The sequence below is a fragment of the Podarcis tiliguerta genome (assembly GCF_965153285.1).
Source record: "Podarcis tiliguerta genome assembly, chromosome: 9".
Lineage (NCBI taxonomy): Eukaryota > Metazoa > Chordata > Lepidosauria > Squamata > Lacertidae > Podarcis > Podarcis tiliguerta.
In genome coordinates this window covers 76,115,270-76,128,842 of record NC_139542.1, presented here as the reverse complement: position 1 = coordinate 76,128,842, position 13,573 = coordinate 76,115,270, and the positions used below count along the sequence as shown (strand labels likewise).

The following is a 13,573-nucleotide window of genomic DNA, read 5'->3' as shown; positions in this document are numbered from 1 at the left end:
ATTACCTTGTGAAGTACTTTTTAAAGGCTCCAGTTCTCACACTTTTGCCTTGATCTTTCTACAAAGTGGAAGGCAGGCTTCCTGTTTTAACCTTCCATCTGATGCCGAGTTTCAGTAATTTATAATCCAATTTCCATTACTTACGAGAGTTTCTTTAATCCAAATGTCCACAGGAAAAGTTAGCGCTTCCTGACAGCAGCTGTGCGGCTTCACTCCCTGAAAACAGCGATCGATCCAAAGTGCTGCGCCGCTCACCCCACATCGCTCCGGAGCCCGTGGCCGGGTCTCCCCGCGAGTAAGGGAGGCGCTACTGGCACCAGCCGGATCCCAAGTCCACGGTCTTCCTCCGACCGTGGTTTTTAGCGGGTCTCCGCCTCGCCGTAGGCGGTCAGACCCTTCTTTTCAGAGAGCAGTCTCCTCCGAGACGAAGGAGGTCTGCTGCAGCCAAGAGCGCCAACCCGGAAGCCCAGTGAAGCCTTCCTCTTGTGGTAGGAGTCTGACCCAAGGAAAAGCTGTTTTAGATGAGCCACCCACAGGAAGGAGGAGGACTAAAACATTTTTAAAAGGTCTGTGTAAATGAGATAATGTTGATGATGTCCCCCTTTGAGCAAGGGCTGAAGCTTCCTTGCAGAACAGGTTCAGATCTTCATGGCTTCTCAATTAGTCCCCTTTTTAGTTGTTATCATTTATTTAACTTTCCAAAAGAAAACTTCCATGTCTTAGCCAAAGGCCATTGAAAATAGTACAATACAGAATGGAAGGGAAGGTGATGGCAATCCCACTTACAGTACTAAACAATTATGCTGACATTACTACTACTACTACTAAGAATGAATCCCACATTTTAGGTAAGATAATTAAGCACCAATAAATATCTTTAAACAATTCATGTGAGCCCATAAGGAAAATAAGTAGAAACGACAAAAGCAATACAAAGGCAAAATATCAAGTTGTATCAAGCTACAGCATAAAAATACAACATAATTACAGTGCATATGTGGAAAATCCCAGAAATATTAACCCTTCCTGCACTCACCAAAATTGTTTTCCTACACAAAACTTGCCCTACACCAGATGTGGGGCAGGTAAAAATTTGGCTGAGCTAAAAGGGAGGTTTGCTGGCAATGCCCATCAGCTGATTTTCAGATCTACAGCAGCCCCTTTCAAAGCTCTGCATGATAACACTTTGAAAGGGGCTTCTGAAGACCCACAAAAAAGGCCACATGATGTCATTGTGTTGTCAGATGATTGACAGGCAGGTTTGGCCAAAGCGAGGTGGGAGAGATAATGATCTGGTCCATTGGCAAAATCCAGTTCCCCAGTCTTGCCATACACATCAACAAACACTACATAAAATAAATCTGAACACACAACCCAATCCCCAGGGCCCTATCCAGAAAACTGGGTCATGTCAGCTGCCTGATTCTAAAATCTTATGAAGTAAACCATATTGAGGACCCAATGCAGGAGGAGAAGTTTTTCAGGTCAGAGGCTGGACTACAAGCTTTGACATTTTAAGTACAGTGGTACCTTGGGTTACAGACGCTTCAGGTTACAGACTCTGCTAACTCAGAAATAGTACCTCGGGTTAAGAACTTTGCTTCAGGATGAGAACAGAAATCGTGCGGCGGCGCGGCGGCAGCAGCGGGAGGCTCATTAGCTAAAGTGGTGCTTCAGCTTAAGAACAATTTCAGGTTAAGAACGGACCTCCGGAATGAATTAAGTACTTAAACCGAGGTACCACTGTAGCTAGATCATAGAATCATATAGAATCATAGAGTTGGAATAGACCACAAGGGCCTTGACATTTTTCAAGTTTCCACTTATTCACTGAAATTGTGTGCGCGTGTGTGTATGTGCATGAAAACAGGATAAAAATGTTATCCTGTTCAGAGTGAGGGCAAAAAGTGCGATCTTGCTTGGAGTACATTACATTAATCATCTGATAGGCTGGGTGGTGGCAACAAAAAGCCTATTCAGAGTAAGAGCAATGCTGTCTGTCCTCATTCTGAATTGGCTTTGGCTTTGTGATATCAGTCAGCCACATGTGATTGTGATATCAGAACACTTGTGATCATTGACTGGTTGATCTGTTTTGGGAAGCAGCCCAATATAAAAGGTAAAAAAGCTACAGCACTCCTGGACAGTTAAGTCCAGTCAAAGGTGACTATGGGGTTGCGTCGCTCATCTTGCTTTCAGGCCAAGGGAGCTGGTGTTTGTCCACAGACAGTTTTCTGGGTCTTGTGGCCAGCATGACTTAACTGCTTCTGGTGCATGAATGACCGTGCCGAGTGCCAGAGTGCACCTGCCGCAGCGGTACCTTCCTGCCGCAGCGGTACCTATTTATCTACTTGCACTGCTGTGCTTTTGAACTGCTAGGTTAGCAGGAGCTGGGACAGAGCAATGGGAGCTCACCCCATCGCCGGTATTCAACAGAAGCAATAGATAGAATAATGAAGAAAGTTGTGAGCAGATCGTGAATGTCATTCAAAAAGTACAGTAAACAGCTGAACGTGTCCTATACATCACCCCCCAAAAAAAAAGAAATGGGAGAAAGTCTTATGCACCACCTGGGATGGCTTCTTTACCTGTGTTATATCTCTACTGTTAATGGAGGGGGACCCCTTGAAGCGCAAAGTCTGAATGAGGAGGGCAAGCAGAGAGGTTGTATTGCGAAAGGGCAAGGGTTATTTTTTGAGCTCTGATAGTAATGGCCAAGAATGACGAATCATAGAGGCTTATTACAACTTGGTTTCAGGAGCAAAAAGACAGATAAGACAGAGTAAGTGATCTTAGGTCTCTTTGGTTGCTGGGAAGCCCTTGGGTGCCAACAGACAAACTCCTGGAATGGCTGATGTGGCGCCCCTTCCCCTGGGATCTGGTCTATGCTGAGGTTCTGTGGTGTTCCTCTGAGTACTTTCCCCCAGTTCTTCTCTCTTTCCCCCCAAAGTTTCCTAGCCTCTTTTGTACCTTGATGGCAATTCTTAATAAATATACGGTACATTTTTTCCAGAGACTATGTGACTAGACATCAGACCCTCTCCAACTGGTGGCTGACCTTGAAGCACTGCCAGGAGCTGCCTGGTGCTTTGAAATCTTTCCCAGGCAGTCATGAACACCCCCACGACTGGGGCTAGTCAGGGATATCAGATAAGAAATATCACTGGCCTTGAGACTCAGCTTAAATATAATGCAGGTGGCCACTGGGCTTGAAACTCTTCCTAAGTATAAGCAGCAGGTAAGGAATTGCTAGGCTGTGTCTGAAGCTGTCAGGGAAACTTATTGCTTCAACTTTTTAAGAAGGGGGGAAATGGGAGAAAATAGGCATGAAAGAGAATAATTGCAGGACACCACACTAATCTCAATATCACAATGGTCTTCTGCAATTTCTGTTACAGAGGTGGTATTGGTGGCTGCTGCTTAGCTTTTGAATTAGCTTCTTGCAGATGCTAGTTGAAGCCAGATGAGCATGTCTAGACTAAGCAAAACCTCTTCATTTAAGCAGCAAGCTTTTATAACTCTAGACCCTGAGTTCTTGGATGCTTAATATCCAAGCAGTAGTAGCTCTGAGGAGGAGATGGATTCCCATTTTCTAGCTCACCCTGAGTAGCATCCACTGGCATCAGTTCTGGTACCTATTCTGCCACACCTGGAGGATGTACCTTTGGCTGGGAACTCTGAGTGATGTATTCATCCCTCCAAGTATCAGTAAACCCTGGCAGAGCATCCATAACCCAAGTCTCCACAACCCGGAGCCCTGTCACCAAGAAAAAGCCAATGGCTTCCCTAAAGAACATTGGCCCTTGACCTAGTAAACTATAGCAAACAGAAGGAGGTGGGGCTTCAGTCTGCATTCAACAGCCTAGACTCAATACTGAGGCAAAAGGCTTCATCCTGCTCTCAGCAAGAGGACTGTTGTCCTGAAACCCTCACTCCAGAGCTCTGACCCAGCCCTGTCCAGGGTCTTGACCTTGCTCCATTGAGAACTCAGCTTGGGCAGCTCTGAGCCTGCTTCCAACCATCTCGTTTGAGTTGTTGGCTCCTTGTCACAACAGAGGAACTATGTTCTGTGGCTTGGGGCCCACACTAATTTTCTCTAGTAACAGGTAGGTAGCTGTGTTGGTCTGCCGTAGTCAAAACAAAATTAAAAATTCCTTCCAGTAGCACCCTAGAGAACAACTAAGCTTGTTATTGGTATGAGCTTTCGTGTGCATCTGAAGAAGTGTGCATGCATACGAAAGCTCATACCAGTAACAAACTTAGCTGGTCTCTAAGGTGCTACCGGAAGGAATTTTTAAATTTTGTTTCTCTAGTAAGTCTGTTTCATTGCTGCTTTGTTACTTGTAGGTATTGTTAGTGACTTTCAGGGAGGAGGGCCATCAAACATTTGGATTCAAAAATTAGGCAATTTTGAGGGACTTGCACACTATAACAGCAAACTGCACATGGGGAGGAGGGTCAGAAAAGTTCTTGTTAAGGTTTTGTAACTTCACACTGCACCAAAGACTTGCTTTGGTTGGCTCAGCATAGAGGCCGAGGCAGGAGACTTTCTCCATGCAACTTAATGGGATCCCATTAAACTAGAAATTGATGGGAGGTGGAGAAGTGTACATAGCTTCAACACTGAGTTATTTCCCCATGATAATGTCGGAAGTGATTTGCCAAATTTGAACTGGGGGCAAAGAGAAAACAATAGCTGCATTTTTCATTATTGGTGACAGTTTACCAATATTTGTATCCTTCACATTCTGAACTTAAGGGCATTGTTCTGTTTTGCATTTTTCCTGCAGTCCATTTACACCTCTCTTTCTCTCTCTCTCTCTCTCTCTCTCTCTCTCTCTCGTTCAAATTTCCATATATCACTCTAAATATATGCATAACAAGCACTTCATTTGCAGCAAACCATACATGTGATTGATATGTTGATTTTGATTATCTGGAAATGAAGTACATATTAGCTGAAGGACTGAGTCAAACATACTTGCTGTTTTTCAGTTAATGCTTTCACCAGCCTTGTGAAATGCCTTCCTCTTTTGGAGATTTCCTCTCTCTCCCCCTCCACATGAGCATGAAAATATTCACTTCTTCATAAAGCATCCCCCTGCTAAGCATGCAGTGACACTGGGCAGCATTTGAATAAGTCTCAGAGGAGACCCATTAAAATGATTTGGACCCCACCTAAAGTATACATTCAAAGCAGTATCCTGCCACATCAAACAGCCATGGCTTCCCCAAAGGATCCTAGGTCCTGTAATTTGCTAAGGGTGCTGAGAGTTGTTAGGAGACCCCTATTTCCCAACAAAGCTACACTTCCCACAGGTCTCTGGGAAGAGGGGTTGATTGTTAACCCACTCTGATTATTGTAGCTCTGTGTGGAGAATAGGAGGTCTCCTAACAGCTTTTTAGCCCCCTTAACAAACCACAGTTCCCAGAACTCTCTAGGGGAAGCAATGCCTGTTTAAAGTGGCATGATTCTGCTTTAAATGTGTCTACCCTGAATAAACACACTGAAATTAATGGACCGATCTAAGGCCCCATCTGTCTACCCTGAATAAAAGGGACGCGGGTGGCACTGAGGGTTAAACCTAGAGCCTAGGACTTGCCGATCAGAAGGTAGGCAGTTCGAATCCCCGCGACCGGGTGAGCTCCCGTTGCTCGGTCCCAGCTCCTTCCGACCTAGCAGTTCGAAAGCACATCAAACTGCAAGTAGATAAATAGGTACCACTCCGGTGGGAAGGTAAATGGCATTTCCGTGCGCTGCTCTGGTTCGCCAGAAGCGGCTTAGTCGTGCTGGCCACATGACCCGGAAGCTGTACGCCGGCTCCCTCAGGCAATAAAGCGAGATGAGCGTCGCAACCCCAGAGTTGGTCACGACTGGACCTAATGGTCAGGGGTCCCTTTACCTTTACCTTTTACCCTGAATAAAACTTAGTTGAATATCACTCACTAGACTGTAGTCAAAGCTACCATCTTGACATCCTCTCATAGAGACAACCTTTCCTTATAACTATGAATAGTGGCTTTTCTTGGTTCTAATTGCCTCACATTCTCTTCCAGCATTTCCGAAAGACACCTGTATTGAGGTTTTAGCCACCTGATGATATATTTAAATGTAACTAATTGGCTCATGAGTAGATAAATTTAAAACAGCTTGGGCAGCTACCTATGTCATCATGTTGGGAAGGACCCTGGAGGTTATCCAGCATCCTTGGCAGCCTCTGCCGTTCCTCCAGCAAAGGAGAGCCCACAACCTTCTGAGGCAGCCTAGCACACTGCTGAACAGCTCTTGATGTTAAGGTGTTTCTCCTGATGTTTAGCCTCAGTAGATTGCAATTTCCCACTCATTAGGTCTAGCACTCTCCCCAATCTTCCACACCCTCCTCTTCACAAATACTAGCAAAACGCAATTCAAATATAAAGGCTGCTTCCTTCCTTACAGATCCCCTCAGGCACTGAGATCAGCAAAGGGGAACCTCTTGGTAATTCATCCACCCTCAGAAACTTGGGGGGGGGGGGGTCCCAGAGAGGGCCTTCTCTGTGGTAGCTGCTAAGCTGTGGAACACTCTCCTTATAGAAATGCATCTGGCAGCTTCATTATGCAGTTTGCAGAGAATGCTGTTTACCTTGGCTTTTGATGCTTGAGGTGGATATTTTTAGGAACCACCTTATTTTTATGATTGTAAGTTGTTTTAAACCTGTGGTTGCCAACGTGGGGCACACACCCCACAGGGGAGCAATTTGATTTTTAAGGGGGGCAATTCAAGAATGATTTATTAACAGTGAATGGCCTCTTAGGCTTCCTCCACATTCATAGAATCATAGAATCATAGAATCATAGAATCATAGAATTGGAAGAGACCACAAGGGCCATCGAGTCCAACCCCCTGCCAAGCAGGAAACACCATCAGAGCACTCCTGACATATGGTTGTCAAGCCTCTGCTTAAAGACCTCCAAAGAAGGAGACTCCACCACACTCCTTGGCAGCAAATTCCACTGTCCAACAGCTCTTACTGTCAGGAAGTTCTTCCTAATGTTTAGGTGGAATCTTCTTTCTTGTAGTTTGGATCCATTGCTCCGTGTCCGCTTCTCTGGAGCAGCAGAAAACAACCTTTCTCCCTCCTCTATGTGACATCCTTTTATATATTTGAACATGGCTATCATATCACCCCTTAACCTCCTCTTCTCCAGGCTAAACATGCCCAGCTCCCTTAGCCGTTCCTCATAAGGCATCGTTTCCAGGCCTTTGACCATTTTGGTTGCCCTCCTCTGGACACGTTCCAGTTTGTCAGTGTCCTTCTTGAACTGTGGTGCCCAGAACTGGACACAGTACTCCAGGTGAGGTCTGACCAGAGCAGAATACAGTGGCACTATAACTTCCCTTGATCTAGATGCTATACTCCTATTGATGCAGCCCAGAATTGCATTGGCTTTTTTAGCTGCCGCATCACACTGTTGGCTCATGTCAGTTTGTGGTCAACCAAGACTCCTAGATCCTTTTCACATGTACTGCTCTCAAGCCAGGTGTCACCCAACTTGTATTTGTGCCTCTCATTTTTTTTGCCCTAGTGCAATACTTTACATTTCTCCCTGTTAAAGTTCATCTTGTTTGTTTTGGCCCAGTTCTCTAATCTGTCAAGGTCGTTTTGATTTTAGGATTTTAGAGACGCTTAGATGGGCCATGGCCAAAAAAGGGTTGGGAACCACTGTTTTAAATCATTTTCTGTCTTTTAATCATTGTAAGCCATCCTGGGACCTTAGGGTGAAGGGTGGGCAATAACTAATCTTTCTATGTCTCCTCAAGGCCCATGACAGGGTTCTTATGAGCCCAGGCATCCCCACTACCCCACAGACTGCCTTAAATAATGAGATATGACAACTTGTATTTGGGTCCAATCAGGCCACAACTTTATTGCCTACAGATGTCAGAGGTTTGGCATTGGCATTGGTTAGAACCAACCACGTCTGGCCCACCTGCCAGAAGGGCTTAAATTAAGGGATCAACTGGAAGGGAGGGAGTTCTTGTTGTGATGTATGAGAGCCCCACAGGAAGCATTCAGGAGTCAAGCTGGATTTTCAGTAAGGCTTTCAGTAAGGCTTTCTTCAGTTGCAGTCTTACAGCATTGTAAAGCAAGCACAACACTCCAACAGTTCTTGACCTACATCAAGAAGTAACTCCCACTGGATTGCCCCTGGGAAGTGCTGTGGCCATAGCCCTCACCTGGGCATCCAGACAGAAGCAGCACCCATGGATCCCTTTAATGATCTCGTTTAACCTGATCTCGTTTTTTGACAGAATTACAACCCTGGTAGATGAAGGGAACGCAGTGGATGTAGCCACCTTGATTTCAGCAAGGCATTTGACAAGGTGCCCCATGATATTCTTGTAAAGAAGCTGGTAAAATGTGGTCTTGACTGGGGGACTTCAATTACCTGGATATTTGTTGGATGTCAAACTCAGCCCAAGTGCAATACTTTACATTTCTCCCTGTTAAAATTCATCTTGTTTGTTTTGGCCCAGTTCTCTAATCTGTCAAGGTCATTTTGAAGTGTGATCCTGTCCTCTGGGGTGTTAGCCACCCCTCCCAGTTTGGTGTCATCTGCAAATTTGATCAGGATACCCTTGAGTCCATCATCCAAGTCGTTGATAAAGATATCAACCTGGCTTGAGAGCAGTACATGTGAAAAGGATCTAGGAGTCTTGGTTGACCACAAACTTGACATGAGCCAACAGTGTGATGCGGCAGTTAAAAAAGCCAATGCAATTCTGGGCTGCATCAATAGGAGTATAGCATCTAGATCAAGGGAAGTTATAGTGCCACTGTATTCTGTTCTGGTCAGACCTCACCTGGAGTACTGTGTCCAGTTCTGGGCACCACAGTTCAAGAAGGACACTGACAAACTGGAACGTGTCCAGAGGAGGGCAACCAAAATGGTCAAAGGCCTGGAAACGATGCCTTATGAGGAACGGCTAAGGGAGCTGGGCATGTTTAGCCTGGAGAAGAGGAGGTTAAGGGGTGATATGATAGCCATGTTCAAATATATAAAAGGATGTCACATAGAGGAGGGAGAAAGGTTGTTTTCTGCTGCTCCAGAGAAGCGGACACGGAGCAATGGATCCAAACTACAAGAAAGAAGATTCCACCTAAACATTAGGAAGAACTTCCTGACAGTAAGAGCTGTTGGACAGTGGAATTTGCTGCCAAGGAGTGTGGTGGAGTCTCCTTCTTTGGAGGTCTTTAAGCAGAGGCTTGACAACCATATGTCAGGAGTGGTCTGATGGTGTTTCCCTCTTGGCAGGGGGTTGGACTCGATGGCCCTTGTGGTCTCTTCCAACTCTATGATTCTATGAGTCTATGATTCTAATGGGATACCCCTTTTTCTGGAGGGGCAGGCAGAGGCTACAACTTCCTCTCCATCCAAGACTATGCCTACCCAATGCCAAAGTTGTGATGATTGCTATGAGGATGGTAAAAACCAGATGGCTGGAACCCATTTGCCAAGTGGGAAGATTCCAGCCTGGTCCCGAATACAGTTACCAACAATGTCCATAGCAAGGGGTCCAAGCAAATGGACACATGTCTGCCAAATAGGGAGGGAGAGTCAGAGATCCAACAACTTCCTATGCAGTCCACAGGCCTTCTTTATATTACTAGGGCACAGACCCAAGTGAAGCCCACAGGCCCAGTTGGGTCTTCCCCCTGGGAGTGGCCTGCCCCAAAGCCTGCTTACGATTAGCCAGTTGTATGAGTAGGCAGAATCTACTTCCCGGGCAGCAAACTCAGCTCAGGGACCTCCTTTGTCACCTGGGAAGTGGCCCAATGGGGCCTCCATCATCGGATCGCAGCAGGCAGGTGGAGCACCAAGCTGCAATGGCACCCACCTGAGAGGGTGAGCACACTTCTGGAAACTTGGAAAACTGGTTTTCAACCTGTGTATTCACTAGCAGTAGCAAGCAGAGGATGGAGAATACTGTGGATTCTCTTTCCCCGCCCCCCCCATCTGCCTTATAGAAATTGAATTTGTATTAAGACATTACTGTGTATTTCACAAAGGACCACATCTCACACATGGCTGGGATGAAAGCTTGTCAGGGTGTTGCTTAATGTTCCAGCCTTGCCTTTGGGGTGTGTTTCTGAATGTAGATGAGCCCTGTAATGAAATCTGCATGTTGATTGATTGTTTCATGCCTATTGATTTAAATGGTTTTTTTTTGGGGGGGGGACCCTATTTTGGTGGAAATTTGAGTGCATGCCAGATATTTAGTTAATAGAGTAGTCCCTTCACAGAGAGCATGTGGTCCCTTCACAGAGAGCCATACATAGCATGTGATAAAGGAAATGGATGGACAGGCAGACAGACAACTTATAAATATATAGTAGATATTTTTGTTTTTTGTTTAATTTTTTTATAGTAGATATTTTGGTATTCCCCTCCCCATACCAGAACCAATCAGTGAAGAACAGGCTAAAAGTACAAATAATAAATAAGCGATCCCAGCCAGCCAGCTTCTTCCTCCTTCCTGAAGCTGGACTAAAAGCGAAGGTGCCTGAGAAATGTCACCATAGGTTTATGTAAGAAGATCAACATAACTTTAGAAATGTGTTTGTGTGTGTGTGTGTGTTTCATTATGTGAAAATTACTATGCAGTCTGTGCCCAGATGGTGCACATTGATAGAAGGGTTACTTAGAATAAATAGAAATGGAAAAAATAAATGCCAGAAGTGTGGGACAAGTGTTGGAATTTATTTCCAAAGCTGGAGGTTGTGCAATGAAGCAAAAGTATGTTTGTTACAGATTAAGAATATGAGGGGGGGGGGATAAGAGTACAAGTAGATTTAGATCCTGCTCTGTTATTGATTGACGAACATAATAAACAAAAACAATAATAAACAAACTGCTGTGTGAACTTTCATTGTATTACAAAAGGGTTTGTCTGGTGGCATTTCTATGCCGTTTCCATTCAAATGAATTCCAAAGTGGCTTCTGAACAACAGCAATGTAACAAAACATAATAGTTATAGTGCAGGTTGTGGCATAATGCAATTAATAATAATCTGTTAAACAATTTTTAAGATGGTATATAATAAAAATGAAAATCATATCATACTATCAAAACAGGAGCTAAAAAGTAAGCAAAACATTATTTCACTTTTTATGATACTCTCTGCTCAGCGCATTAAAATGTACAGCTAGCAGTTAGTACCCTGAGCAAGATACAGCCCTAAACCCAGTGGTGGTGGTTGATGATAATGATGATGAAAAAATTCTGGAACTAAATAGAATTTAGAAGAAAAAACCTTTTCCTGAACAAGAGACTTTTTACAAATGCACACTTAAAGCATGCAGCCTTTCCCCCCTCAAACCATGTCAGTAGATTGCATTGAAAGAATTCAAGCTATGTTTCCACAACGTCTCCACTTTAAGCCAAAGAACGGAGGCAGGTTGTGCCATTGAAGCCTGCTTTCTGGGAGGAATGCTTTCTCTGATCTCCTTAACTTCCATTGAGGAGCTTTGCAACTCTTCACAAAGGAGAGAACTGCTTTGCATAGTGATCAGGACAATTAGAAGCAAGGTCTTCATGTGAGACCTGGCAATTATCTAGCAGCAGTAATTGCAGGTGCAATGAAACATTGGCAGCCATCATGGCAGCAATAGAGGTTGGGGGGGGGGGATTTCCTTCTTTCTTTTTCTTACCCTCCAACTTAACTTTATTTTTCAGTTTCTAAAATATATATATAACAAACATTTTTCACATAGTCACAGTCCCCCTGAAATATTCCATGCATATAAAATGTAAATGATACAATCAAGCATATATGTTTGCACATGGTTTAGAATTGATTACTTCAATTCAGTGTCTTCTGGTCTCCACTTTAATAGATGGTCCCAAAGTAAACAATAGGTGGTGAGGGGACAACGTTGTCCTTCCTATTGTACTGGACCATGTGCCACGTAGATAAGCTGGAACCTGTGTGAGGAGGATGAATAAGATGATAAAGGGCCTAGAAACCAAACCTTCTGAGAAACAATTGAGTGAGTTGGGTGTGTTTTCACTTGGAAAAGAGGAGACTGAGGGGTGATAGGAGAGTAGAGTTCCAGTTGGTGTAACCTTGCCAACAAAGGTCCGTATAGTAAAAGCTATGGTTTTCCCAGTAGTGATGTATGGAAGTGAGAGCTGGACCATAAAGAAGGCTGATCGCCGAAGAATTGACACTTTTGAATTATGGTGCTGGAGGAGACTCTTGAGAGTCCCATGGACTACAAGAAGATCAAACGCATCCATTCTTAAGGAAATCAGCCCTGAGTGCTCACTGGAAGGACAGATCGTGAAGCTGAGGCTCCAATACTTTGGCCATCTCATGAGAAGAGAAGACTCACTGGAAAAGACCCTGATGTTGGGAAAGATGGAGGGCACAAGGAGAAGGGGACGACAGAGGATGAGATGGTTAGACAGTGTTCTCGAAGCTACAAACATGAACCTGACCAAACTGCGGGTGGCAGTGGAAGACAGGAGTGCCTGGCGTGCTCTGGTCCATGGGGTCACGAAGAGTCGGACACGACTGAACGACTAAACAACAACAACAAGACTCACTTTTTCCCTCCTAAAAAGTAAGGGGAAATGTGTGTGCATCGTATGGAGCGAGTGCAGGCTGCACAGCTATCCCAGAAGCCAGAACAGCAAGAGGGATTACTGCTTATACTGTGTAGCGATCCATCTTGCTGTTCTGGCTTCTGAGATTCAGAATATTTTTTTTCTTGTTTTCCTCCTCCAAAAACTAGGTGCGTCTTGTGGTCTGGTGCATCTTATAGAGCAAAAAATATGGTACTTCCAAATTCCTTACTTTTCCTTTCTTCCACATGGTAAGAAGAGGGCAGGTAGTCAGGAGAGAGCAGTTCTTAGTTGTGTGCTAATCTTTGTGCTGTATTTTTCAGAGTATGGCTAAATGGGGCTGCATGACTTCAGTATGAAGTGGTGGTAGGTACCATGTGTGGAAGTCTATGAGGAGGGTGGGTGGGAGAGTCGGTGGGGGTAGGTTTTGCTTTGGATGTAGTAAGGAATTTTCAAGGTTTGAAAAATATTTATAGGAAAATAATATGAAGTTACTTTCCAAAATGCTAAGTTGTTGCTAGTGTGGCATACTAAAGATGAAGAAGTTAAATCAGTAATCATACACTGGGCACAAGATATTGGGCACAATATCCAATTTTCATCTTAGGAAAGGTTATGGAGGCAGGACTTACAATTTGCAGCATGCTGTGCACTGAAGGAGCACTACAGTCATACATCAGGTTAAAGACGCTTCAGGTTGAGCGTTTTCACGTTGCGTTCAATGGCGACCCGGAAGTAACGGAACAGGTTACTTCCAGGGTTCGCCACTTGCGCATGCGCAGATGCTCAAAATGACATCACGCACATGCGCAGAAGCAGCGAATCGCAACACATGCAAACGTGGGTTGCGTTCTGCTCAGGATGCAAATGGGGCTCCAGAATGGATCCCGTTCACATCCAGAGGTACCACTGTATATGAAAATGATGTATTGATGGTATTTAACACCTATAAAATTAGCAAA

At 44.5% G+C, this 13,573-nt stretch overlaps 1 protein-coding gene and 1 long non-coding RNA gene across 2 annotated transcripts in view; one reads left to right on the top strand and one right to left on the bottom strand.

Moving 5' to 3' along the window:
- Positions 1-13,573, top strand: part of LINGO1 (leucine rich repeat and Ig domain containing 1) — a 632,098-nt gene that overhangs the window by 64,592 nt on the left and 553,933 nt on the right. The gene's annotated exons all lie outside the window — the stretch shown is intronic.
- The window catches only part of LOC310657924, a 459,411-nt gene that overhangs the window by 444,866 nt on the left and 972 nt on the right, over positions 1-13,573 (bottom strand). The window lies entirely within an intron of this gene.